This window comes from Mus caroli, unplaced genomic scaffold (genome assembly GCF_978045245.1).
Source record: "Mus caroli unplaced genomic scaffold, Mus_caroli_1 scaffold_9, whole genome shotgun sequence".
Taxonomy (NCBI): domain Eukaryota; kingdom Metazoa; phylum Chordata; class Mammalia; order Rodentia; family Muridae; genus Mus; species Mus caroli.
In genome coordinates this window covers 19,825,663-19,848,959 of record NW_028227264.1, presented here as the reverse complement: position 1 = coordinate 19,848,959, position 23,297 = coordinate 19,825,663, and the positions used below count along the sequence as shown (strand labels likewise).

Sequence of the window (23,297 nt, the reverse complement as noted above, 5' to 3'; positions counted from 1 at the left end):
GCCCAGAGGGGAGCAACAGTTATGAGGGCAGAAGTTAGAAACCATGAAGGCGGAGCCCGGGTCTGTAGTAATTGGGCTGAAGGCGGGGCTTAGCGCAGAAAGCGGAGTCCAGGTGTAGAGCAATTAGATTGAGGGCGGGACTTGGAGCGTGAGAGGCGGAGTCCGAGTGTGGAGCAACAGGACCAGGGCAGAACTTATGAGCGCAAAAGGCGGAGCCCGGGCGTGGGCCAGCAGTCTGAGGGCGGTGCTTGTTGCTCAGGAGAGGTGGAACAACTGAGGGATAAACTTAACAAAGTTTGAGAGGAGGAGCCCTGGGTTCAGTGGTCAGCTTAGGCTGAGGCTTAGAACTGCCAGACTCTGTCTGTGGCCAGTGCCCAAGCTAGTCGCTCTAGGCCATGGCAGGGAAGGGAGGAGCTGTGGGTGCTGTTTCCCAACCCCTCCGGGCAGGCACTGAGCAAAGGGATCAATCCCTACCCAGGGCACCACATTCCCACCCACCCAGCCGAGCTCCGGAAACTCACGGGGGCTCAGGGGGTCAGAGTTGAAGTCCCTCAGTGAGATTTGGAAGGTGCGGATCCTAGTGTGGGAGGCTGATGGAGAGTTGGCTCCGAGGTTAAGAGCATCTGTTCTTGCACAGGACCCGGGTTTCATTCTCAGCACCCAGGTCAAGACTCACCTAGGGTGGGAGGGAATGGAAGGCATGATGCGATGTTGCAGAGAGGTAGTGGAAAAACAGAGAGATATGGAAGCCCTAACGTTTGTGGTGAGGCTACGATGGTTCTGACGGGAAATGATGAAAATGATCTGTATGGGAACAAGAAACAAATAACTATACGTCCATGAATTGTAAAATCCCTTAAAGTTTCAAACGTTGGTGTTAAACTCCTCAAGTTTAAATTAAAAGTGAGTTTACTAATTCAGTCAGGAACTTCAAGTAGGTGGCGCTCTGTGCCATAGCTATGTGAAAGTGAGACTCACAGATTTGTTGGGCCACAGGTTTTACTTTGGAAATTACCAGCTAGAAGCAGCCGAACTTAATCATGTTCTGCTTTGAAATATGTGCTTTACATCCCTCTAGAATTGATATTTTGTTTTTATCTTTTCGTTTTCATAATTGGAACGTTTTTTGTTGTACTGGTATTGTAGGTTGGCAGAGTGCTGGCTCCCCATATGTGAGGCCCTGGATTCAGTCCCAGCACTGAAGAAAAACAGATGTACTTGAAAACTTGTTTCTGAACCTCTATATTGTTTATCTGGGTATGTTTAAATATAAGCTATATAATATAATTGGTATGGAAATATTATTTTAAAAAAGAGTAAATCTGTTCTTTTTTTTCCTGGAACTCACTTTGTAGTCCAGGCTGTCCTGGAATTCAGAAATACACCTGTCTCTGTCTCCCAAGTGCTGGGATTAAAGGATGGCGCCACCATGCCTGGCTCTATTTTCTTTTTGTAACTTGCAAAGAAACCTAATAGCCTATTTTACTTTTGCCTTATTCTAACTTCTTCTTAAACATACATGTCCTAGTTTCCATTCTGTTGCTGTGATAAAACACTCTGACCAACATCAGCCTAGGGAAGAAAAGGTGTGTTTGGTTTACATGTCTAGGTCACATTCATGTTTGAATAAATTCAGGGCAGAAAGGAACCTGGAGGGAAGACCCATGGAGAAAAGATGTTCCAGCCATGCACAGGTAGCTTCCTTGTTCAGCCCAGGACCACCTGCCCAGGGAATAATGCCACCCACAATGGGGTAAGCTCTCCTGTATCAATTAAGATAATGAAGACAAGCTCTCAGATACATGCCCACAGCCCAGCTTTATACAGCTAATTACTCAGTATTACTCAGTTGAGACCTTTTTTTTTTTTTTTTTTTTTTTTTTTTGAGGCCCTCTAGGAAGTGTTGGGTACACAGTTAATTATTATTTTCTAGAACAATAATCCTTTTTTTTTTCCATTGTGTCCAATGTGGGTGTTTCAGGCTTGACTTGTCCATTAAGAATACTGCACCATTGGACATGTTAGAGCTCACCTTTAATCCTGGCACACATGAGGCAAAGGAAAAGGGATTTCTATGAGGTTGAGGCCAGTCTGGGCTACATAGGAAGTTTCACTACAACCTGGAGTACATAGAGAGACCCTGTATCAAAGAAAGAAAGAATGAAAAAATGAAAGAAAGAAAGAATGAATAAATGAGCAGCAATTTGAAAAATAGTGGTACCCATAAGCTCATAGGGAGTAAGCAGCACTATTAGGAAGTGTGGCCTTGTTGGTGGAAATGTGTCACTGGGTTCAGGCTCTGAAGCCTGATGCTCAAAGCCAGGCCTATTGTGGTACTCATTTCCCCTGGCCTGCTGATGCAGATATAGAACTCTTGGCTTCTTCTCTGGCATCATGTCTGTCTGCGTACCACCATGCTTCCTGCCATGATGATAATTTATTAAACCTCTGAAGTGTAAGCCAGTCCCAATGAAATGTTTTCCTTTATAAGAGTTGCCATGGTCATGGTGTCTGTTCACGATAAAAGAAACCCTAAGACAGAAGACTATAAAGAAGAAAGGAAGGAAGGAAGGAAGGAAGGAAGGAAGAAAGAAAGAAAGAAAGAAAGAAAGAAAGAAAAAAAGAAAGGAAGGAAGGAAAGAAAGAAGGGAAGAAAGAAGGAAATTACAAGACTAACGCATTCCTTCTTTCAATAGCATTTTGAATCTAAAACTAGTAGTCATTTCTATTAAAAAAATTCTATAACATTTCAATATCTAACACTAAGATTTTATTTTAGCCACTTTGCTATGTCCTGTATTTTGAAATATTATAGGAATACAAGTCAATTTGAAATAAACCATTTCAATTATCACCCATATAAAAATCAGAATATTTTATGCTGTGCCTAGTGGCATGTGCCTTTAGTCCCATCGTTCAAGAGGAGACTAAGGCACACAGATCTCTGTGAATTCTGAGCTACATAGCAAGTTTCAGGCCAGACAGTGCTGAAGAGTGAGACCCTGTGTAAGAAAAACAAAACATGCACATTTCATAATATACCATTTTTTTCTCTTTATGGGAAGTGTAGTTATTGCAGGGTTTTTTTCCTGTTTTACTGAAAAATAAAAGTTGCCTCTCAACCACTAAATTGTTTTATGGTAAGTTTTATTGTAAAAAGCTGATATTATAGTGTAGTCCTGGAACGCTAGCACCCCAGAAGTAGAAGCAGGAAGATCACAGCAAGTTCAAAGCCAATCCCAGCAAGTCTCAAGTCAGCCAGAGTTACATAGAAACAAACAAGAGTCTCTAGTGTTATAACAGGGTGTTATTCTATGGCCTAAGAATCATCAAGTTGAATAAAATGTAATTAGAATGTTTAGAGTGGCAGGAGCCCACTTAATGAAGATATATAACTTTATAACCAAAATCCTAACACAAACTAAGTGGTACTTGGGAGATTGCTGGGAGATCCCCTAGAGTAAGAGCTGCTGGCTGCTCCAGCAGAGAGTGAAATCACACAAGATGATTGGATAGTAGCAGAGCCTGCTGGATCCCCTAGAGTAAGAGCTGCTGGCTGCTCCAGCAGAGAGTGAAATCACACAAGATGATTGGACAGTAACAGAGCCTGCTGGCCACACCAAGCCAGAGAAAATGGTTCACTCTGAGTACCTTAGGTGCAAACTGAGTGGGGAGCCCTAAGGCTTCGGGGTATGTGCTGAACGTGAGTGCTGGGAACTGGACCCGGGTTCAACTGGAAGTGGGTAAGCTTTGCTGAATTCCCTGAGGAGAAGGATGAGGGTGTGCATGCCTGTTGGCGCAGTAACCAAGCTGATGGTTTTCCATTTCTCGCTGAAGGATGGAATTCTGTTTCATCTCTTTTATCTAGGGATCATCACTTATGAATCAACACAGCTTTGATGTATGGACAGTTCTCTGTTTACAGTAATTCCATTATGAAGTATACACATTTCAGGGCTACAAAGTGGTTCAAGGGTTAAGAACCCTGGCTGCTCTTCCAGAGGATCCATGTTCAATTCCCAGCACTCACATGGCAGCTCAGTGCTGTCTATATCTGCAGTTCCAGGGGAGCTGACACCCTCACACAGACAAAACATCATTGCATATGGAATAAAAATAAACAAGTTTTTAAAGAAAAAATTCAGCAAAGTGGTCATGGTTCACAACTTTAATCCCAGCACTCAGGAGAAAGTCTGGCAGATCTCTGAGTTAGAGGCCAGCCTGGTCTACATAACTGTTCCAGAACAGCCATGGCTACATAAATACACCCTTTCTCAAATAAATAAATAAATACATACATACATATAAATTAATAATAAATAAAACGACAATCAAAGCCTTGAAAATACACATTTCAGAACAAACTAGGCTATGTGTATCCTTTGTAGATTGCTGTTTTTACTGTTTCAGTTTAGACCTTGTACTTTCAGTGACTTTTCATAGATGGTATATGTGTGGGGTAGGCTGGGAAGACCATAAAGTTAGAAACCAGGGAGAAATCTCTTTCCAGTATTCCCTGCCTCCATCAAAGAAAGACTTCAGAGACCAGATAAAGTACGGAATTTGGGTGAAGATTGTTACAGGACAAAGGATCCCACCCCAAGGGTGGATCAGGTTTCTTTTTGGTGAGGGACTTTGTTTTAAGCCAGGGCTTCTCCATAGAACATTGGCTGTCTTGGAAATTTTCTGTATACCAGGCTGACCTTGAATGTATAGAGACCTGCCTGCTTCTGTCTCCCAAGTATTGGAATTAAAAGTATGCATCTCCCTCTGCCCTGCCTGTTTCAGGTTTCCTGAAGGAGTTACATCTTGGGATTTTGGGAACCTCAACTTATGTGAAAACATTAATGGGGAAAATTGTGAGTTAAGTGAGGCAAGATGGGAAATTCAGGGATGGGTTTGGGATTTTCCAGAATAGGGTTTAGTTCCCTTTTCTACACTGATGGGGTCAGGATGCTGATATGCCATGGTGTCAGGTGCATGATGGGAACTGGAAATTGTAAAGCAAAGAATTTTAATAAAGCAGAGAGGGATTGATACCTTGGTCAGCCTTGCTGGTCCCCGTAGGTCTGAGCAGTCAAACTGTAATATGCTAACTACACCTGCTTCTGGTTTAATTGTAATATGCTAACTACACAAGCCTCTAGTCTAACTGTGACATGCTAACAACAGCAACCTCTGGTCTAACTGTAATATGCTACCTACATCATCCTGTGGTCTAACTGTAATATACTAACTTCACAAGCCTCTGGTCGACTTACAGTTTGTCCCTTGTATTAACCAGCATCAATCAAACTCATGTCAGTTTGGTATTTTGATTTCAATGAACGTACAGTAACATTGTTCCGAATGTCAGAGGGTGACATAAACTCTCAGAAGGAAGAGCTGAGTAAGCAGATTCCTTGTAGACAAAGCATACCTGGTCCAGAGTGTATTGGTTTCAGGCTATTACTGCTTGAGAGTTACAGTGTACAAAACTTGAATTCAGATCTGACCTCGATTTTGAGAGGGAAAAGAATTTTCAAAGCAGGCAGATTTTAAATCAGGACAAATCTCAAAGAAAGCTGCTGTATAATGGTTTTGACAGGCTCCTCTGATATCCTAGTGTCTGAGCTGCAGTAAACATAGCATTTAAGCCATGTTTGCATCAGCAAGATGTGCTGCAGACCTTGCTTTATTCCCAAGGACCCCATAGAGTGTGAATGGCATATCCTCGGGGGAGCACTGCAGAGAATATTGATCTGTGTAAGCAAGGAGAAGATTGTACCCACTTTTCTGTATTTGAAAGCATATTTGTGTCCTAATCAGGGAGCGGAGATCATATTTTGGCAAAGCTAATTGACCAAGCACAAGATAGATAATAAAGAGTCATTTGCAGAGTCGTTTTTTTAATAGTTGTTCCTCATTGCAAAGGAATAGATATCTAATGTAGAACATTTTCATTACATGGAGTAAAACTGCACAAAAATGTACAGTTAAGGGTGAATACTGCTGAGTAATCTCCTCTGGGGTTGTTTCATATTTTTTAATTTATTTGTGGTTTTCATGTTTCTGGTGTTTTCTTGCTGTATGTGTTTATACACAGAATCCAGAAGAGCGCATCAGCTCCTCATGGGCTGGATTTGAGACAGTTGTGAGTGAGCAGGTGGGTACTGGAAACTGAACCAGGATCCTCCAGAAGAGCTGCAGGAACCTTAACTGCTAGGCCATCTCAGCAGCCCGGTTTTCTTTCATTTCATTTTTGTTGTTTCGTCCTGGATGCTGGGATTAGAGGCAGAGGCCACCATGTCCTGCTTTAAAATAAGCTCTTTTACAAGACTTGTCATTGTCCCTTTTTGAGGTTTCATCTTGCCTTTTGTTTCTAAAGATTTATTTGTTTTTATCTTATGTGTGTGGCCTGAGTGTATGTTTCTTTGCCTTGTGCATTGGACCTGGAGCTCACTGACTGACTAGGTTGTCTGACCATATCTCTGCCTCCCAGTCCTGGGACTCCACTCGTTTTGCTGCCATGCCTGGCTTCTCACACAAATGCTAAGGATCCAAACTCAAGTCCTCATGCTTGCATAGCAAGCTCTTTATCCACCCAGGGCCAGTAGTGTGCTGGATTTTCAGGCCCAGTAATGATCACTACTTACCCTAAATGCAACTCATGATGGAAAATTCCAAAAGGATGAGGGACTGATTGTATTGTAGAGACTGCAAGCATCTAGAGCATGTCGATCATAACTGAAACAGCATGTCTACTCTTCCAGGACCACTTTGCTCTTCCAAAGACTGCATTGCCTTTAAGGAAGGCCAGCTACATCGAAGGGCACACCACATGAACATGATGAGTCATCCTGTGAAGGAACTGAGCCATCTGCAATACAACAGCTGTTTGGAAACTTCATCTTCTTACTGAGCTTTGCTGTCTGCTACATGCTTCCTGTGGAGTGGAACATCCACAAACATTTTAAAGAAACGGCTTTTTGTCCCACCAAAGGTACCCATCCTTGGGTCTCTTAAGCTGCTAGGCCTCAGTGCTGTTTTGCACAGACAATGCTATTAATAGCATTGCAGTCTTTGGTTTCAATGGAGAGGCTCTCAGGGACTTATCCTGGGAATAGAGACATCAGCAGGTTTCCAGATGTTTCTTGGTTATTGAAATATCCTGACATATTTTGGGGTTTCAAGTCCTACAGTCCAACAATCCAGATGTTCTTTCTGGGCCATTTGGCATTGGATATAGCCAGGGTCTTAAATATTAGACACCTCTAGTAGTCTAATAGAGTGTTAATGGCATTGGCAACACAGGGTATGAGAAATAGTTTCAATTTAAGTTATTTTGGGGCATCAGAACAAAGTTGAGCCATTGAAGCTTTCTGTAAAAATATCCTTCATGTCTTCCAGCTCCTGGCACTACTGACTTTGGATCTGTGGGCAGTATTTGGATCAATAGCAGTATTGTTGCTGATTGAAAAGTCAGGGAGACACACACACATGTACCCCAGGTTAGTTTCAGCCTTCTGTGTTCCTGAGGATTGCTTTAACTTGTGATCTCCCTGGCCCTGCCTCCCCAGGGCTGGATTTGTAGGAATGCACAGCCATATCTGGTTCATATGTGCTGAGGACCAATCCCAGGGCTCTATGCATGCTGGGTAAGCATGTTACCACTAGGCTTGACCCCCAGTCCCTTAGCTCAGCATTTTCAAGTGCATTCTTTAAAAATGTTTTAAAAACGGGAGGGAGGTGTTGGAGAGTTGGCTCTACCATTAAGATCACTTGTGGCTCTTACACAGGAACCAGGTTTGGTTCCCAGAATCTAGGGACCAGATGGCAGCTACCCATAATTCCAGTTCCAAGGGATCCAGCACCCTCTTCTGACTTGTGAGGGTAGCAGTCATCCAAGTGGTACACAGACATACATGCAGCCAAAACACTTCTACACAGAAAATAAATCTACAGATGGTTTTAAGTGTTTGATAACACGTATCTGTGTATAGGTTGAAAAGCTTTGCTTTGTTCTGGGTTTGTTTATATTTTCCCATGCTTATAGACTACTTACATATTACTCATCAATTGTGTATTTTTGTTCATTGTCTCGGGGAGGGGAAGGTCTTAACATTTTACTGACTTTTATGAGATCTACATCCTCACTGTATGACAATAGAGATTTTTCAGTCACAATTGCTATGAATTTTAATATTATTTGCTTTTTAATTGCATGCCTTTTGAGGTCTTTTGATTATTGTTTTTTAATTTTCAAGACAGGATGTCCCTGTAGAGCTCTTGCTGCCCTGAAACTCACTCTGTACAACAGGCTGGCCTCAAAGTCTGACTTGCCTACATCTGCTGGGACTAAAGGTGTTTGCCACCACTCCTGCCTTAGTACTTGTCTTTAGATACACATCAATTTTAAATTTCTAAACAGCACAAAATATACCACTCTCTCTTCTTTTTAATTTCTGATCCATTTTTCTGCTTTAGAGATATTTTCTTTATATACATTTCAAAAGCTATCTCGAAAGTACCCCATACCCTCCCTCCGCCATGTTCCCCTACCCATCCACTCCTGCTTCTTGCCCTGGCATTCCCCGGTACTGGATTATATAAAGTTTACAATATTAAGAGGCCTCTCTTCCCAGTGATGGCTGACTAGGCCATCTTCTGCTACATATGCAGCTAGCGTTACAAGCTCTGGGGCTACTGGTTAGTTCATATTGTTGTTCCACCTATAGGCTTGCAGACCCCTTCAGCTCCTTGGGTGCTTTCTCTAGCTTCTCCTTGGGGGCCCTGTGTTCCATTTTATACATGACTGTGAGCATCCACTTCTGTATTTGCCAGGCACTGGCATAGCCTCATATGAGACAGCTATCACAGGGTCCCTTCAGCAAAATCTTTCTGGCATATGCAATAGTGTCTGGGTTTGGTGGCTGATTGTGGGATGGATCCTTGGGTGGAGTATACTCTGGATAGTCCATCCTTTTGTCTTAGCTCCAAACATTGTCTCTGTAAATTCTTTCATGGGTATTTTGTTCCCTATTCTAAGGAGGAATGAAGTATCCACCCATTGGTCTTCCATCTTCTTGATTTTCTTATGTTTTGCAAACTGTATCTTGGGTGTTCTGTGTTTCTGCGCAAATATCCATTTATCAATGAGTGCATATCAAATGACTTCTTTTGTGATTGGGTTACCTCACTAAGGATGATATCCTCCAGATACATCCATTTGTCAAAGAATTTCATGAATCCATTCTTTTTAATAGTTGAGTAGTACTCCATTGTGTAAATGTACCTCATTTTCTGTATCCATTCTTCTGTTGAGGGACATCTGGGTTCTTTCCAGCTTCTGGCTATTATAAATAAGGCTGCTATGAACATAGTGGAGCATGTGTTCTTATTACCAGTTGGAACTTCCTCTGAGTATATGCCCAGGAGAGGTATTGCTGGATCTTCCGGTAATATTATGTCCAATGTTCTGAGGAACCTCCAGACTGATTTCCGGAGTGGTTGTACCAGCTTGCAATCCCACCAGCAGTGGAGGAGTGTTCCTCTTTCTCCATATCCTCGCCAGCATCTGCTGTCACCTGAATTTTTTATCTTAGCCATTATGACTGGTGTGAGGTGGAATCTCAGGGTTGTTTTGATTTGCATTTTGCTGATGATTAAGGATGTTGAATATTTTTTTCAAGTGCTTCTCAGCCATTCGGTATTCCTGAGTTGAGAATTCTTTGTTTAGCTATGAACCCCATTTTTAATGGGATTATTTGTATTTCTGGAGTCCAACTTCTTGAGCTCCTTGTATATATTGGGTATTAGTCCCCTATCAGATTTAGGATTGGTAAAAATCCTTTCCCAATCTGTTGGTGGCCTTTTTGTCTTATTGACAGTGTCTTTTGCCTTACAGAAGCTTTGCAATTTTATGAGGTCCCATTAATCAATTCTTGATCTTACAGCACAAGCCTTTGCTGTTCTGTTTAGGAATTTTTCCCCTGTGCCCATATCTTCGAGGCTTTTCCCTACTTTCTCCTGTATATATTTCAGTGTCTCTGGTCTTATGTGGAAGTCTTTGATCCACTTAGACTTGAGCTTTGTACAAGGAGATAGGAATGGATCAATTCGCATTCTTCTACATGATAAACACCACTTGTACCAGCACCATTTGTTGAAAACGCCTTCTTTTTTCCATTGGAATGTTTTTTGCTCCTTTATCAAAGATCAAGTGACCATAGCTGTGTGGATTCATTTCTGGGTCTTCAATTCTATTCCATTGATCTACCTGTCTGTTACTGTACCAGTACCATGCAGTTTTTATCATGATTGCTCTGTAGTGCCACTTAATGTCAGGCATGGTGATTCCACCAGAGGTTCTTTTATTGTTGAGAATACTTTAAGTTATCCTAGGTTTTTTGTTTTTCCAGATGAATTTGTAAATTGCCCTTTCTATCTCAGTGAAGAATGGAGTTGGAATTTTGATGGGGATTGCAATGAATCTGTAGATTGCTTTTGGCAGGATAGCCATTTTTACTATATTAATCCTGCCGATCTATGAGCGTGGGAGATCTTTCCATCTTCTGAGATCTTCAATTTCTTCCTTCAGAGACTTATCATACAGATCTTTCACTTCCTTAGTTAGAGTCACACCATGATATTTTATATTATTTGTGATTATTGTGAAGGATTTTGTTTCCCTAATTTCTTTCTCAGTCCTTTTATCCTTTGTGTAGAGAAAGGCCATTGTTATATTTGAGTTAATTTTATATCCAGCTACTGCACTGAAGCTGTTTATCAGGTTTAGGAGTTCTCTGGTAGAATTTTTGGGGTCACTTATATATACTATCATATCATCTGCAAATAGTGATATTTTGACTTCTTCCTTTCCAATTTGTATCCCTTTGATATCCTTTTGTTATCGAATTGCTCTGGCTAGAACTTCAAGTACTATATTAAGTAGGTAGGGAGAAAGTGGGCATCCTTGTCTAGTCCCTGATTTTAGTGGGATTGCTTCCAGTTTCTCTGCATTTAGTTTGATGTTAGCTACTGGTTTGCTGTAGATTGCTTTTATTATGTTTAGGTATGGGCCTTGAATTCCTGATCTTTCCAAAACTTTTATCATGAAGGGGTGTTGGATTTTGTCAAATGCTTTCTCTTAATATCTATGCTCCAAATGGGCAGCCACATTTATTAAAGAAACTTTGTGAAGCTCAAAGCACACATTGCACCTCACACAATAATAGTGGGAGACTTCAACACCCCACTCTTACCAATGGACAGATCCTGGAAACAGAAACTAAACAGAGACACATGGACACTAACAGAAGTTATGAAACAAATGGATCTAATTGATATCTACAGAACATTTTATCCTAAAACAAAAGGGTTTACCTTCTTCTCAGCACCACATGGTATCTCCTCCAAAATTGACCATATAATTGGTCACAAAACAGAACTGAAGAGATACAAAAATATTGAAATTATCCCATGCATCCTATCTGATCACCACGGACTTAGGATGATCTTCAATAACAACATAGAAAATGGAAAGCCAACATTCACGTGGAAACTGAACAATACTCTTATCGATTCCTTGGTCAAGGATGAAATAAAGCTTTAGACGCTCACGTGTTTTGTCTTTGTAATTTTCTCATTTTTAGCTCAAAACTCTCTGCCATGTTTGCTGTTTTGTGTAGACACACATTTATTCTGGTGGTTTCTTCATAAGTTACTGGTTTCTAAATAAATTAAGATGATCAGCCTTTTTTAATTATAATTCATTTTTATTGTATGAGCAATGGTTTGTGTTTTGCCCACATATATGTCTTTGTGAGGGTGTCAGATCTCCTGGGACTAGAGTTTTAGAGAACTGTGACATGTGGGTGCTGGGAATTGAAACAATGACCTTGGAAAAGCAGTCACTGCTCTTAATTGCTGAGCCATCACTCTAGAGACTGCCACCCCCCATTTGTAGCATTACTTCATTTAGTTATTAAGTGCTTATATTTAGATGGTATGTCTATTGATATATTGTATTTTTTTCTTGATAAAAGTTCTGTTTGTAGTTTTTATTAATTACCAGTTTGACAATGAAAAAACTTCTTTCAATATGTATGCATTACCATTTCAAACTCTGTTTTTCTTCCTTTTGCAGGTGCTGATGACTGAACACTTAGACTCACACATCATATGTGGGTAAGCTCTCCCATCTACCACCTATCTTGAGGATTATCAGCCACCTCTCAACACACACATTAAGCATTTGAAAATAGACACTGCTAATATTGGATGATAGCAAGGTTCAGAAGACCTTCCAGAGGATTTCGAGGATCTTCTGTCCACAAGGAATCGATTACAGACTTCTCCTTGCAGAAAAGGCAAGAATGGCTGATTAGGAAGAAAGATACTCCCAAGGGAGGAGTTGGGCAGGAGGAAAGAGATAAGATGGAAAAACTCTCTGCCATAAAGGACCTGGGCTCTTCTGACTTACGGCCACCCATCATGGCTTCTCATAATGGGGCCCTGGGTGCAACTTGGTTACTTACACTTACTAGCAAGTACTTGGCCAACTGATACATTCCCCCAACTCAGTGTTATCTTTTCTATACATCCTCAAGCTACTATAGACAAGAGAGAATTGAGACGATTTCTCGCTCTAAATCTGGTCCTAAGTATGAAGGTCCTGTTTCCTTTTCCAGTGTGTGTATCGGTCTGTGATAGGGGTCAGGAGTGGACCTGCCTGACTTCCCATTTACAGTAATGCAGAGTAGCTTCAATGACAAGTGGCCCCTTGTATATTAATACATTTCTCCATTGATCCTACTTTACATCTCAGCTGGAGACAGCTCAACTGAGCAGCACATATATTCTCCCTCTACAACCTACAATAAAGGAGTGGATGCTCTCTGGAACATTCCTACTCCACTGCAGAGGCCCAGAACAGAGTAACAATCACTGGTATGGACTATGTATCTAAGGCTTAAGCTGGTGAGTCACACCCTCAACACCTACTTCTCAGGTCACCTCACAAACCAGGTGATATTACTAATTACATATTACTATGCCATAAAAGAAACAGGAAACACCACACCTTGTGACATGTTTAAATAACTTTAAACTTTATTAAGTAAAAATTGCATAAACACAACCATAAAATAATGAATAGAAAAGTTAAATACAAACTATCACATGAAATTAGATTATTACATAACTGGTGGTTTCAACTCTAAATACTAAATACCCAATTTTCCACAGTGGGAATATTGATCTAATGAGAAAAAAATCAATTTCATCTTAACATATGTCAAAGCTTTTTAAGAAAAAAATTTAAGTTAATTGGAACTTTTCAAAAAAAAATTCAATACAGCAATAGATGGGGTTTGTATTCAATGAGACCTGAGATAGAAATGGACTTTTGCCATTATAGTTACTTCAAACCAACTTCCAAAACTAAGGTAGGTCTGGGAAAGAATATGTCTTTAAATGACCATGGTGCATTTCGTACGAGTCCTGGAGTCCAGTCCGTAGCTTGGCTGCAGTTCTACATCCTGTAGAGGTCCAGCAGAGTATGGTGGTGCAGAACAGCATCAGTCTGTGCAACTCAATTCCATTTCTTATACTATTTTCAAGCTTTTTAAAAAAATATGAAAAAAAACCACACATCACTATCCCCTGCTTCAATTTAACAGCATACAACTCTATCATTAGAGATGCTAGTGAAGGGCTTCTGCCTCTTCCTGCTGATGTCCCTCCTGATCTTCAACAGGAAATGGCACCTTGATGAGCATTCCTTTCAGAAATAGTTCAAACAAGAACTATAGGATTGGAATTTGACAATGGCCACGGTTACAAATGAAGAAAAGAAAACAGTGAGTTAGGGCCAAGAAGAAAAAAACCAAACAAAAACACAAAAAAGACAAGAATATAACAAACAAACAAACAAACAAACAAATAGAAAAAACAACAAACAACAAAATCAGAACCCCAAAGAACAAACGAAAAAATAAAAAATACAAAATACAAAACTGAAAACACAAACAAAAAAAACCAAAATAAAGCCACAAACAAACAAAAACAAATGAATAAGAAACAAAATCCAAACCACAAACAAAAACAACCAACAAACAAAACCAGAAAACCAAAAAGAACAAAAAACAAAAGCCAAAACACAAACACAAACAAAAAAATGTAAACAAAACAAAACAAAAAACCATCCAAACAATCAAAAACAAAAGACAAAACCAAAGACAAAATCAAAAAACAAAAAAAGAAAACAGAAATAGACAACAAAAACAAACCAAAAACCACAAAACAAACATACAAAATACAATTGATTGCCTAAATCCAGCATTAAAACAGTTTTTCTTCAACCTGTGGTTTCCTGTGGGTTGGCAGCAGCAGTTTCTAAGCTTGCAATAGTTGCATGCATCCTAGAGATGGCATTAGGGCATCAGTCCCACATCCCACGTTAGGACTATATTGAAGAGAGTGGGTTTCATCCAGTCAGGCAGCTCAGTACCTGTTTCAAATCTCTTCAACTCATCCTCCCTGAGGTATATTAGAAACAGGGATGGAAAAGAACAGGGATGGGGACCATAGCAACCAGGTGGATGTTGTTACAGTAATTGACTGTGCAGGATTTCCCAGACCATCCTCTTCCTGAAGGTGGGCATGTGTTGCTGAGAAAAGGTCACAGGCTGGCTCCTATCAATGCAATCTGCATATTTACAGGTAAACATTCCACAGTCACTCCCATTCAGTTGCAGAGGAATCTCCTCTGATCTCACACTGTACTGCTTCCACTCCAAAGGGTCCAGCTCAATGTTCCTGCATGTCTTGTTCTCGTTTTGAAAAATTTGGAAGATGGTCTCACAGATAGACTTCCCTGTCTGTCCCATGGAATCGAGGTATACAATACTTCCCTTTCTTAAATCGATTACCACCAGGCTCCAATGTATGTTCTAGTGAATAGGCACCAAGATGAGTTCTTTTTCAAAGACATTGATGCCTCTAGTCTATCTTTTCACAGAACTGTAACCGCTATGCTTTAGACATGAAGACCCGGGTAGCCTTGGTTTTTATTTCTCTCAACCAGAAGGTTCATGTAGAAGTTCATGGCCTCATCATTGAGGCACTGACCGTTCTCCAGCGTCTGGATATCTCCTCTTGTGATTTGCAACTTGAATCTGGAACTTAGGATTTTCTCTTGGGGTCCTGGACCCAGTGCATTCTCAATTTCCTTCTCCATGTCCGTCCTCTGTAATATCAAGGATTTGATCCATTTCTCTGCTCTTTTCTTGGTCTGTGAGAGGCTTTTCCTCTGCTGCAAGTACTGCCATCTTGTTGGGGAGTAAGCTACTGACTCTGTCACTATCCAGGATGATCTGAGCCTGTGTTCCCAGTAAATCAGGCTCCAAATTATTCCCCCTTCTTCCTTCACCCTTTACACATCCTTTCTTCTCTGTAACACATTTCTCCTCAGAACACTTCTTTCTCTTGTCTTGTGAAAGACATTCTTTTAGAACAACAACAGTAGATGATTCTCTATCTCTCTGACATGTTTTCTGATTCATGACTGTCTCCTGACTTTGAACTTCCAGGTGTTTATAAGGATTGGGTGAGGCTTGTGTGGGTCTGACCACACATCTTGGTCGCACTGAAGGTGTTGAAGCACCCTTCTGTACTTTTCCTTTTGGAGGCTTTGTTCATTTTCCACCATGATGGAATAGGGCTGCTTGAGACCCTTGCCACCATCAGCAGGCTTCCTCCCAGTTACAGCCTGCTCTGGTGGATCTTCAGTTTAGGGGTTTTAGTTGTTTTTGAGTCTCTCCCTGGGTTTATGTACCTGACACTTGCTAGGCTGTTCTCTCAGAAGCTCTAGGTCTTGAGTCTCCTGAGGGGTCTTCTTCTGAGCCTTGCCGGGCTCTTTAAATATCATCCTTGTTCCATCCTGGCATTTCTTTTTGGACCTTGTCCCAAAGCTTCAGACTCTGTCTCTATCCCACTTTAATCCTGGTATTTCGTTTCATTTTCCCTTTTCCTGAAGCTTCAGGCTTATTCTCCAACCCACACTGTTTAGGTTGCCACATGGAGAACTTCTTGGATTGCTTTTTCAAGTGTGTTGACTATAATATAGCACTGCCTTTCTAATTTCCAAGGGAAATAACCCTATGCCTTGGTCTGGGTGGGTACTCTTTGGTTGTTCATCCTGATGTACAAAGAATCACTTCTTCCAGTAGATGTTTGGAACAAGGTCAGGAGCCTATGAGGCTCCTTTATAAACAGTTGACTTTGCAGGTCATGGTCAGTCAAAGAATGGATATAATTAAGCAGTCAATATCGGAGACCGATTTCTGTATAGTCAGAGGTTGGCAGTTCACCAGGGGTTCACTCTGGAAAAGTCAGAGGAGTTCTAAGAACACTTCCTAATAAGTATCGTTCTTGGGTGCTGTAACCAGCTAAATATCCAAAACTTCGAAATAGGATTCATCTCCCTAGTTAATCACTAGTAAGACACCAGGCCTAAACCTAGCAGCTACCACAATGGAGGTAACCTCAAAAATGATGCTTAACTCAGAGGGTTGCCACTAGGCATAGCCTACAAGGTTCCATTACTGGGCGTGATGTCACCTGAAAGAACACTAAGCAATGTTTTTGAAGGGTGGAAGCCCTCCCCAACCCCAACTTGGTCCAGGGTTTCAAAGCACTCCCTTTCCAGAGTGGCAAGTTTGAATGTATTGATACATATCTCAGTTCTTCAGCAGAGCACAGGGTTACCTAAATCCTCTCAGCATAGTTCATTTGGTCCTGACTAGTACATGTGTCTTTTAGGAAACTGACCCATTATGGTCAATTATAGAAATTTAAGTGCCCTTCTAAATATCTTCTCACACACAATATGCTTGCTAATTACAAAGAGTAAATAGAATTTTACAGTTATAAACCTATTAGGTAGTGTTGTGTGACAAAACGTATTTCTCCTCTGCATGAGGAGCCCAGGGCAGACCAAAGTGCTCATATCACCAAAGTCCTACTTGGTGAACTGATAAGTTTTATTGGGTTTACATATAGGAATATTTGTGAGGGTTTACTTACAGGAGCAGAAATGACTCAAAGACAGCTGCATCAATAAAGCCCACCCAGCATGGGTTACAGCTCACAAAAGCTGGAACTTAGAGAAAATGCACAGCCTGTAGATGGTTCAGAGGGCTCAAGAATGTCCTTTCCATGTGCCTCAGTTGGTCTAAACTTCCTCCAGACAGCGGGTATGAGGGTGCCTCTTTTGAGAGTCTGCTTGGCAGCTCAGCTTCCTTTCATCTGAGAGGGACTCTCAGCTCTTATTGCTCTCTGGCAGAGAAGGAGCCCAGTGGATTTGATCAGTTTCAGGGACCATTTTTAGATCTTTTGAGTGCCTTCCTGCCTGATGAGCTTCCTTTCATAGCAAATGAATGGTGGTGTGGTTCAGTATTTCAATATTGGAGGAAACTTGAGAAACTGGAACCAATTAACTAAGGATCAATCACAAAGAGAATAAATAAAATCTCACCATTGTCAATAGGATCCATTGAGAAAGATACATCACAACTTCAGTTTCACTCCTAACAATAACACAATCCCTGAACTCCTCCCTAGAAAACAGTAGGCAGAATTCAATTGTAGCTGTAGTTACAGAGGTGGGTGTTTTATGTGGGTCCTGGAATCTGAACTCCTGCCACCATGATTAAACAGCAAGCACTTGACCCTCTGGTCCGTTTCAATGCCCGCCCCTTCTCCACCTTGAGCATTTCTTTGATCTACTCTCAAAGGTATGGAGATATTTTTACAAAAATGTGAGAAAAGAGTTGAGACACATATTGGTTTTTTTTCCACTAATAATATTAACAAAATGTGCACATTTATCTAAACCAATGTTTTACTGTAAGGAAAAAAATGTATTTTTTTTTCTGGAAACGGTTTGACTTTCTTGTGATTGCTATTTCCCCATGTATCATTTTCTTTATACCAGGCCTCTTTCTCTTCTTTCTAATCATACCATGGAGGGATTTGTTCCCATACCAAAAAAAAAAAAAAAAAAAAAAAAAACCCTTTAAACTACCACATTGGTCTTACACCTCTGAATAACCTAGCAGGGCTGCCTTTGTGATAGTGAACATTGTGTTTAGAAGATACATTTATTGTTCTAGGCTTGTAAAAACAAAATTGTTTTTAGGTTGCATAAGCCCTGAAGAAATTACTCTATCTTGAATGTACCCTATGAGGTAGCCTGAGATGGACCACTTCCTGGTACAGTTGAGCTACTCTTAAAAAAAAGATGAATGTTGCAAAATATTTCAATGCCTCAGGTATTCTTATAAAGTGATGGGTCACAAGATTACACTGGCTAATGGTTATGTTCTTGACCCACGCTACCGTCTCACCAGCAAAAACGCACGCAGGCCACTCGGATCCTTCTGTAGTAAAGCTTTAATACACCTCGAGAGATAGATGATCAGCTTCAGGAGAGGAGACCCAGAGAGCAGAAAACCCTTCCCTTTTATAGGCTGTGAAAAACAGTTGGAGACGTGCACCACCCGGATTGGCTGCTCACTATCAGTCAGTTAACGCCACGAGAGAGGCAGTGCTCAGGTAATGGAAAGATACCCTGATGCCTGCACACACTTATGAGCAACAGATGTCAGAGCCATCTTGTAACAGCGACTGTGAGGGCGGATCCTCACATCTCCCCCTTTTCTTTTATTTTAGAAGCAACAGGCCACCCAGTACTGAGAGTGGAGACAGAGGTCAAATCCCCAGTGTGCAAGTATAGGGGCTTTACACAAAACCTCCTCCCAGGCTCGTCACCCGGAGGGGTCTTGGTCCACTCCCGTGTCGTTTTTTCCTGGGGGAAGGACACTTGGACACTCAACCTTCATACAAGATGACATGTCTCCCTAGAATAGGCTCATCTTTGCTGCAGAGCCTTTCTACTGCAGTGCTTAGCCGTACAACTCTCCCAGGCTGCTGAAGCACACTCACTCTATCCCGAGCAATGAGACTAGCCTCGTGGGGTGCAAGAGCTGACCTATTGCTTAAGCATTGATAATCGTATAACGGGGGAGGCACCATGCTCCAAAGCAACAAGCGCCTGGGTTACTACCATCCTGTCCCTCCTTGTTTGGACTTTAAGTTTGCAGATCATCCATAGTAGGAGCAGTACTCCACCGCACACAGCCACTCCAAACAAATCCACCCCCACCCATTCCTTGAAGTAGGAGAATGCTGCAGAAATCCAGGTAGAAAATCCTTCCATCAATGACAGGTCAAGACATGTCAGATTGACTTGTAAGACAGCGATCCTCAGCTCCTGGAGTGTCTGTTCAAATTCTATGGTCCAATTCTGTAACAAATAACGAGACAAAGCCTTTGACAGGTTAGTTGCTCTTGTAAAATTCTCAAATTGTACTGAGTTGATACAGAGGCTAGGCAGCTTATGTTCGCAACTCAGATGAGCCATTTGCCACAGGACATCCACCTGCTCTTGGACCAGATCGATCCGTTGGTTTACCAACATGAGGCCTCCCTATATCTGGGAGTTGGCCTTGGCCTGCCTGTCCAGGGCCGATGTCACTCTTGCCGAAAGGTCACTGATGGTTTGCGTTGTCTGAACCGTAGCAGACAAGGCAAGGGCTGAAGCAGTGATAGAGGCAGCTATTGCTGCTGTTGCTACCAAGCCAACTATAATAGCAGAGATTCCAAAAATCTCTCTGTCCTTTAAATAAGCTTAAACTGCTAGGGGCTTCCACAGGAACTGGAACAAATTTAGGCATGCGAGTAACCAAAGCAAAGAGATACTTAGTAGCATCCCAACACAGGGCATAGAAACATTCATTAAGCAAGTAATCTAACTCTAATTGATTACTATTTAAACTTTTTTACTTACCACCCACAGAAAGGGGGCCAAACACTATATAAGGATATACACTGGCTTTGGTCTTTCAAGTCAGAGATCACAAAGCACAGGCTTCCTTTGAGGGAAAAGTTCTATTTTCCATCAGAGCCTGAATTTGCCCATCTAATGGTAAAAAGGCAAGTCCCAGCTCCCTATCAGTAGTAAAGAAACGTGGAAACACTTGTGCACTGTGCATGAAACACTTGTGCACTGTGCCTGACAGGCATGGGCAGGGGAAAGGTGGACATAATACCCCAACACAAATCCCCCGATATACTAGGAACCAGGATCTCCAGTAGAAGGGTCAGTATCCATTGTTGTTTCAGTGTTCCCTCTTTTGTCCACATCTTCTGAAGGGGAGATCCTTCGGGTGAGGCATTCTGGAACCCGAAGAGGATTGTCTTCTTCCTGTGGAAAAACACAAATAGCTCCCCTGGATCTTATTAAAATAGGATCTGGGCCTCTCCATTTTCCAGTTAAGACATCTTTCCATTTAATCATTTCTCTAGGTCTGTTTGGTTCTGAACAGTGACGATCAGCCGCAGTGCGGCCTTGTTCATCAAGATTCAAAAAATTAAGAGTAAAGAGTGCCATAGAGATGGCCACTCTCAGTGTTAAGGGCAGAGCCTCATTGACTCCCCCTTTCTGTTTGATTAGGTAAGATTTAAGAGTGCGGTGAGCACGTTCCACAATGCCTTGTCCCTGAGGGTTGTATGGCAAACCAGTTAAATGAGTTACATTCATCTGGTGACAGAACTGTCGAAATTTTTGAGAGGTGTAGGCCGGTCCATTATCTGTTTTAAGAATTTTGGGTTGTCCCCAAGCACTCCAAGCTTCAAGGCAATGTTGAATTACATGTGAGGCCTTTTCCCCCATAAGAGGCGAGGCAAAAATGATACCAGAACAAGTATCCACAGAAACATGCAGGTATTGAAGCCTCCTAAAGGAGGAAATGTGTGTTACATCCATCTGCCAGACTTGTAGCGGTTGAATTCCCCATGGGTTAACCCACACATGTGGCACTGGCAAGAATTGGTGTATTAGTCAGGGTTCTCTAGAGTCACAGAACTTATGGATAAAAGAATTTATTGATGACTTACAGTCGGCAGCCCAATTCCCAACAATGGTTCAGTCGCAGCTGTGAATGGAAGTCCAAGGATCTAGCAGTTACTCAGTCTCACGCAGCAAGCAGGCGAAGGAACAAGAGCTAGACTCCCTTCTTCCAGTGTCCTTATATTGTCTCCAGCAGAAGGTGTAGCCCAGATTAAAGGTGTGTTCCACCACACCTTTAATCCCAGATGAAAGGTGTAGCCCAGATTAAATCTCCTTAAACTCGAAGATTTAATCTTCTGGAATCCATAGCCACTATGGCTCAAGATCTCCATACCAAGATCCAGATAAGGATCTCCAAGCCTCCAGATAAGGGTCACTGGTGAGCCTTCCAATTCTGGATTGTAGTTCATTCCAAATATAGTCAAGTTGACAACCAAGAATAGCCACTACAACTGGCAACAGTTTTGACACTGAGTAACTATTTCCCTAGCCTCTTTTCTGGTCAATGCAAAGCGATGGCGCAAGGTTTCAGCTGTCACATGGAATTGTTTGTGAAATTTTCTTGCAGCATACACTTGGGATGAAAGGGCAGCAGCCACAACCCAAGTAGCTCGGTCTGCGAGATCATTGCCTCTGGATATGGGCCCAGGGAGACCCGAATATCTCTGACATGGGTGATATAAACAGAAAATCTCCTATGTAATAAAACAGCCTGTATTTTTTGAAAAATATCAGCGACTTTACTGGATGATTTTATTACCCCAGCAGCCTCTAGAAGGTTAACTGCATTGACCCACATAGGAGGAATCTGACACAATGTTAAGTGGTCCCAAAAAGGCCTTAAGGACCTCCAAAACCACCAAACACCCCACAATCTGAGGTGAAGTTTCATTATATTGTTTAGACACTATTTTGTTATTGGTCACATAAGCACCTACACCAGTTTTTGACCCATCTGTATACTCCTTCTGGAAGCGGGTTTTTTGCTGTCACCTGTGGAAACACTATGGCCTGATTCAGGGTAAATTGTAAAATTGGATGTCTAGGATAATGATTGTCAATTTGTCCTGAAAAGGAGGTGACTAATACTGCCCAGTCATCAGATGTAGCCGCAAGGACCTGAACTTGTGTGGCAGTATAGGGAACAATTAGCAATTTAGGATCTCGTCCAAAATGAGTGACTGCTGCTTTTAAGCCACGAAGTGCAAGTTGTGCAACGGCGTTAGGATACCAATCGATTACTCTTGCTGGAGAAGCATTGGGATGGATCCATAATAATGGTCCATCTTGCCACAATACAGCAGTTGGTAACTGAGCTGTCTTAAAGACACACAAGTCGAAAGGTTGTGATTGCTCAATACACCGTAACTGGGCATTTTGTAAGGCATTCTCTACTATTTGCAAGGCTTTATTAGCCGCAGGAGTAAGGGCTCTAGGGGAGGAAATATGTGAATCCCCCTTTAAAATATCAAATAAAGGTTTAAGTTCGGCAGAAGAAATCTTTTAAAAAGGCCTAAGCCAATTTATACTCCCCAATAACTTTTGAAAATCATTAAGTAAATGATTTCATTTTTCAATGATTTTGAAAATCATTAAGTAAATGAAAATCATTAAGTAAATGATAATTTTGTAAATGATCTCTGCGAATTTCCAATTTTTGAGGAAGTATCTTATCTGGGAAAATAATGGTTCCCAGAAAGGAGCCCACTTCCAAAAGCTGAACCTTTTCTGCAGCTATCTGCAGTCCCCATTGGGTTAACATTTTTTTCAAAAATGAATAGGATTTTTGTAAAAGCATCATATCTTTATGGCACAAAAGAATATCATCCCTATAATGTAATAACAGTAAGGAGGGAAAATATTGTCTCACAGGTTCTAATGCTGCCTGTACAAAAAGCTGGCACATAGTGGGGCTATTTGCCATGCCCTGAGGGAGGACTTTCCACTGGAACCTCTTATCAGGCTCCATATGATTAAGGGCTGGAATTGTAAAAGCAAATCTTGGTCGATCTTGGTGACACAAAGGGATGGAAAAGAAACAGTCTTTAATGTCTAAAATGACAATTTTCCATTGCTTAGGCAGGGCAGATAACAGAGGTAAACCCCGCTGGATTGAGCCAAAAAGGTTCATTTGTGCATTAATTGCTCGAAGGTCATGAAGTAACCTCCATTTGCCTGATTTCTTTTTTTATGGCAAAAATTGGAGTATTCCACGGGGACGTGGAAGGTTCCAAATGTCCGAGCTGCACCTGTTCTGTAACTAGCTTGTTGACTGCCTCCAATTTTTCAGAGGATAGCGGCCATTGGGAGACCCACACGGGTTCCTCTGTTACCCAGGGGATGG

The 23,297-nt window shown here is 41.5% G+C and overlaps 1 long non-coding RNA gene and 1 pseudogene across 1 annotated transcript; one reads left to right on the top strand and one right to left on the bottom strand.

Annotated features, from left to right (window-relative positions):
- Positions 1–3: 3 nt before the first annotated feature.
- On the top strand, positions 4–13,058 carry LOC110288434 (uncharacterized). The gene is made up of 5 exons (XR_015048519.1): positions 4–60; positions 1,147–1,257; positions 6,753–6,982; positions 7,390–7,490; positions 12,128–13,058. It is a non-coding gene; the product is annotated as an uncharacterized LOC110288434 (long non-coding RNA).
- Positions 13,059–14,361: 1,303 nt separating this feature from the next.
- Positions 14,362–16,061, bottom strand: LOC110288435 (sentrin-specific protease 2 pseudogene; annotated as a pseudogene).
- Positions 16,062–23,297: the final 7,236 nt, after the last annotated feature.